We start from the raw sequence: 6000 nt of genomic DNA, 5'->3' as shown, positions 1-6000 counted from the left end.
CAGGGGGGAGGGAAGGCCTACTTGTTGCCGAATTTTGGGCATCCGGGCCTCCTAGGTAGTATATAATACACAATCCACATCCATTTACATAGACATTCTCTTCCCTTTCTACAAGCATGCGCGTCTTCATTCCTTTGAGATTGTCAGGTGATCTAAATAATTATATTTGATATGCTGTAAGTTAATAATAATAGAATTATTAGAGGGAGGCAAGAAGGGAAGAAGGGAGGACAGGAGGAAGGAAGGAAGGAAGGAAGGAAGGAAGGAAGGAAGGAAGGAAGGAAGGAAGGGAGGGAGGGAAAGGAAAGGAAAGGAAAGGAAAGGAGGGATTTTAGTTTTTGACCTTGGAAATACCTGTACAGGGAAAAGTACCTTTTTACTCTCAGTTATAAAATTTCTACATGGTCCTGTCTACTTTGAAATGTCATTGTCACTAACTCTTGCTTCCAATAAAGCGTAACTACCTGGGGATGGTTGAGAGGGCTCTAAAGACGCCTATTTAAAGGAATCACACTGCATTGCCTACTTATATAAATGGTGCCATAGATATATGTAGGCAATTTCCTCCACTCTCGTGTGAACCGAGACTGCGCACACCACAGCCAGTCAGGGACGAGGCCGCGGCGTGAGGCCAGGTCTCCCGTCCCCACTCGGGTCTTTCCTGCTGTGTGGATTATGGGAACTACTCAACTCTGTATGTTCCAAAGGGCTGTCATCAAAGGATTTAACCAAATTTCACATCAAGCAACAGTTCTCAGTGCGGTTCCCATGTTCTTACCGGCCGGTGTGCACGACTGAAGCCAGGGCTATTTCAGGAGCTCTGCCTTAGGGGGCTGTCCCCGTGGCGGCTGTCAGAGCCACGAGTTCTCCTCCAACTGAAATAGGGCGACAGCAGCCGCAGACACACACCCACACGGAAGAGAGGCCCGGGTGTGTTCCTTCGGAGAGAGTGGGGTGTTCAACACAGAGCCCTGGGGGGAATGGGAAGCCGGGGTTCTGGTCCCAGTTCTATCACTAGCCAGTGACCTGACCTTGGGCAAAATCACTTGGCCCACTTGTTCCCTCTGAGGTCACTGTTTCCGGGATTTATTGAAGATGAAATGATAGGGAAGCACCTTTAAGAAGCATGAACCACTATCCCAGGCAGTGATGTCGGAACAGAGATCACATATTTGAAATCAACGCAGCCGTTCACCTGGCAGGTGTACTGGCACATTCTGTCCTCGTGATAATTGTGTCCCTGATCCTGAATTTGCCCAAGTGGCCAAGTGACTGAGCCAAACATGGTCACTGCTGAGAATTGTCACAACAGGTGGCATGATCTGGCTGGATGGGTCGGGGGTGACAGAGCCCTGGATGCCAACTGTAAGCACCTCCAGGGTCCTGAGCCCCATCTTTAGTTCACCGCATGAGGCCCAGCACCAGCACAAACCTGGAGCATGGAGGAGCGTCAGTAGATATTTGCTGGGTCACTAAATCAATGGATGTCAGGGTTTACTTTGTTTTGCTTATGTCCACCTGCCTTAAAGTGAAACCCAAAACTCATTTAATAATTAATAGGTCCATGATGTGTTCATTCATTCATTCTGTAAATATTTAATGAGCTCCTATTCTAGCCCAACTGCTAAACTAGGGAAACATGTGGATAAGGCGTTGAGCAGACCACCTACGCCACACACACTATCCTTTCCTAAGGAAGAGTTTTCTGTAAAGTTAATGGAGTCTGAGGATCTGCATTCAAGTCCCAACTCTGCTCCTCGCTCAGTCAATAACTTCCAGCAAGTTCTTTTTTTAAAAAATTGATCTCAGAGAGGAAGGGAGAGGGTGAGAGAGATAGAAACATCAATGATGAGAGAGAATCATGGATCGGCTGCCTCCTGCACGCTCCCTACTGGGGATCAAGCCTGCAACTTGGGCATGTGCCCTGACCTGGAATGGAACTGTGACCTCCTGGTTCCTAGGTCAATGCTCAACTACTGAGCCACACAGGCCGGGCCCAGCCAGTCCTTTCCCTTCACGGGTCCTTGGCTGAGTCACTTGAAAAATGGTGAAAATCGTGCTCCTCTCAGATGGTTGTATGAGACTTGGTGACCGGGCAGTGTGGGGGGGCAGGGTGATTGGGTGGGTTTACTGCTGGGGTCCAGCCTTAATGCGAACCCCAGGACAGGTCCTCGCCTCCCCGCCTGGTGACACTGCAGCCCCTGTCATGGAAGTCAGAGGACACAGATGCCGCCGAGCTCTCGGGGCATTCGCACGTGACCGGGGCACCAAGCCCACACCTGCCAAGTTTGATTAATGGCTCTTTTTTCCCTTGTGGATCCACTTAGCGAGTGAAGACAGAAACCAAAGGTCTGGGTTTATCTCCGTCTGCCCGGTGATCCCTGGGGCATTCGCCAGGAAGTGTTCGCCCTGGACACACAGCTTAGATGTGTCCTCTGAAGGGACATTAACCACGTGGGCACACAAGCTCAGAACGGCAGCAATGAGAGGGGGAGAGAGATGCTTCCTATTATTGAAGGTATAATAACTGAATTCATAAGTACTCTACCACATCTCTTCCTTGTGTTCCTAAAAAACCTCAACTCTATCCCAGTTCTTCCTAATTCCCAAAATAAATAAAATAAAACACAGCAATATGTCAGGCAAATGGGCATTCATAAAGAAAATAACCATTTTAAGTGCTTCCTGTATGCTGGGCAGTATACCAGACACTTTCAATATTCCAAAAAATTTAAGGACCCTTTTTTTCACATTCCGATGCATTTCTGAGAAACGAGGTTGACACAGAGCACAGGGGTATGTTTGTACCACGTTTACCACAAAGAGCCAGGGACAAAGATGTTATGAATGAGGCCGAGCTCATTCCCCAAGAATCGGGTCCCTGGAGGACAGAGAGTCTGTCCCTTGGCCGTTGGTCTCAGAAAGGGACCACGGGCCACAGACTTTACCAAGCGGATGCTGGACACCTAGGAGCCAACTGCGTTAAACACACTCCCCACCCCCTCCCCGGCTCAGAGAGTATTATGGGTAGTTGCACCCAGAACTGCCATCGGGGTTCAGCTTGGATCATCCTACATCAATAATACCCTTACACCCTGCGTGGCCCTGGCCTTAGCAAACGCATGTACCACGTGGGAACGGCTGACCCAGTTAGGTGGCATGGAATCTAATAAAGGAGCTTATTTAGTATTTTTGCCTTTAAGGAATAAAACTTGGAGGGCCCTGCCCTGGCCAGTGTGCTCAGGGGTTGGAGCGTCAGCCTGTGGACTAAGGGTCAAGGGCAGGTACCTCGGTTGCAGGCTGGATCCCCAGCTTCGGTTGGGGTATGTGCAGGAGGCAACCAGTCGATGTGTCTCTCTCACATAGATGTTTCTCTCTCTCCCCCTCCCTTCCAATCTCTCTAAGAAAAAATATCCTCGGATGAATTTTAACAAAAAAACTTGGCGGCCCTCTCTACTTCCATCCCCAGGCACTCTAGCCCGGAGACGCCCTCTTAGGCCCAGGTTCCACGGTGGGACAGGGCTGGGGGCGGGGCATGGAGAGAAGTCAGGAAGAGTGGAGGGAAAGCAGAGACCAGGGGAAGGAGACGAGGACGAGAGGGGAGCAGGGCGTTCCCTGTGGTAGTCATTGAGGGAGCACTAGATCTTTCTTCTCGCCGTGGGTAGAAGGTGCCTTTGGGCAGACCTGTCTGGAGGCCCTTGACACAGACACACAGAGGGACCAGAATAAACTAGCTTGTCTTCATCCTGCCACTTGACCAACCCAATAGTCCTTCCTTTCGTTACAGAGCCCACTGCCCTGCATGGAGCTGCCCCACTGTCTCCCGGAGCCTCAGGCCCACCTGCCCCGTGGGCAGCATGCTGGCGGCCTGGAGCCAGGGGCCGGCACTACATGCTCACTTCCCCTGACCCTGCTCTGTGTGTCTCTCAATGTCTCCTTTTTTTAAAAAATATACTTTTATTGATTTTTAGAGAGAGAAGGAGAGGGATAAAGAGATAGAAACATCAAAGAGAGAGAAACATCATCGATCAGCTGCCTCCTGCACAGCCCCTACTGGGGATTGAGCCTGCAACTGAGGAATGTGCCCTTGACAGGAATTGAACCTGGGACCCTTCAGTCTGCAGGCCGATGCTATATCCACTGAGCCAAACTGGCCAGCACTCAATGTCTCCTTTCTAAATCACCACCATGCCTTTTTCTCCTGCCTTTACCGCCAAGTGCTCAGCCTTAATCAAGACCCCATCCACACGTGCCTCTTCCACGCAGCTGCAGCCAGGACATGGCTACCAGTAGGCCGGCCACCCCGCCCCTTTCTCTCCCCGGCAGCGCTCCCTAATAACCAGCAAATAAACCTGATTGTATTTTGTATCACCAGCTCCTTAATGCAATCGTGCTTAGTACATCAGGTAGCATGATATCAAGGAGGCAAACGAACCATATGCCCAGTGTTCGAGGGAGAGTGACAGGCTGCATAATGCCTGGCTCATTCCCGCCTCCCCTCCGCGCTGCCTCTGTGTAATGAAATTTTACATCGTTCACACACGGCTCCTGAGAGCCTTGTTACGGCGAGGCCCTGCGAGGGAATACAAGCGAAGATGTCAGGAGAGATGTCAGCCGCCATCTGCCGCCGCTGCCTCCGTCCCGAGAAGATATCACGAGCCCAGATCCCGAGGGTGCCCGTCAGTCTGGCCCTCACTTTTCCCTCTCGCCACCCAGCGTTCCTGGCTCTGTCCCCGGCCTCTCTGAGCTGGGCACTGACCATGGGCAGGCTGCGTGCAGCACCACCTGCCTGCGAGCTCCCACAGCTCTGCTCAGCGAAGGTGTAACGCCCACTTGCCCCCACCTGCCCCCACCAGCCCTTACTTGCCACCACCGCCCACAGCTGCCCTGGGTTAGACCACCCTGGATGTAGCCCCCCCTTGACAATCCTTGATGATGGGAGATGACATCCCATAGCTTCAACCCAGGACAGAGAGGACTAAGTAGAAGTCCACCAGCACACAGCTCCTCCCACCAATTCCTGCACCACATCCTACTGAAAGGTGTGAGCTCCGTGCGGAGGGGCTGGGAGGTTGCAGACTGTCCCTGGGTTTCACCTGTGATTCCTGGAGGCAGCAGGTGGGCACCCAGCTCCTAGAGCAGCCCTGGGCAAACTACGGCCCTCGGGCCGGATCCGGCCCGTTTGAAATGAATAAAACTAAAAAAAAAAAAAGACCGTACCCTTTTATGTAATGATGTTTACTTTGAATTTATGTTAGTTCACACAAACACTCCATCCATGCTTTTGTTCTGGCCCTCCGGTCCAGTTTAAGAACCCATTGTAGCCCTCAAGTCAAAAAGTTTGCCCACCCCTGTCCTAGAGCCACGCCCATGGCTGCGAGGCCCTTCCAGGGAGCAAGGTGGGGAATCGCATTTTATAAATGCTCCCTCTCTGCTCCCAAGAGAAGCTCCGGAGATAAGAGAAAACACTGGTTTGGCGCAAACTATTACTTAAAAGCTACAAACTTCAGCGAGTCACTTTTTCTTCCAGAACTCGGCTCCCTGTCCTGAAACACCCAGCTCTTCCTCCACTCACGGCTGAGGAGACGCAAGTGCTCGGCCCACTTATTTATTTGTTTGTTTATTTATTTTCTTTTTGGTTAATCCTCACCTGAGGATGTTTTTCCATTGATCTTTAGAGAGAGCAGAAGGGAGGGGGAGAGACAGAGAAAAACATCTATTGGTTGCCTCCCGCACATGCCCCAACCAGGGCTGGGGAGGAGCCTGCAGCCAATACAAAACATGAATACACTTCACCTTGCCATGGTGTCCAGTCACTTTCCTGCTCTTCGGTAATTTCCGAGTGACATTTATATCTTCCAAAGTTTACATAAATATTCAATAGCAATGATTTCATAGGCACAAAAGGTCAGTTATTATTGCAGTTTAGACAAATAACCTTTTGTTCTTGGTTTGATTCGGGTTAAAGAAGTGATTCCTTGGTGTGCTTACAGTAAAATG

General features: G+C 50.8%; 1 protein-coding gene across 1 annotated transcript in view; it reads left to right on the top strand.

Moving 5' to 3' along the window:
• LOC102424654 (contactin-6) overlaps positions 1–6000 on the top strand; it is a 98847-nt gene that overhangs the window by 51394 nt on the left and 41453 nt on the right. The gene's annotated exons all lie outside the window — the stretch shown is intronic.

Source organism: Myotis lucifugus, unplaced genomic scaffold (genome assembly GCF_000147115.1).
Source record: "Myotis lucifugus unplaced genomic scaffold, Myoluc2.0 scaffold_315, whole genome shotgun sequence".
Lineage (NCBI taxonomy): Eukaryota > Metazoa > Chordata > Mammalia > Chiroptera > Vespertilionidae > Myotis > Myotis lucifugus.
This window is presented reverse-complemented; position numbering and strand designations above follow the sequence as displayed.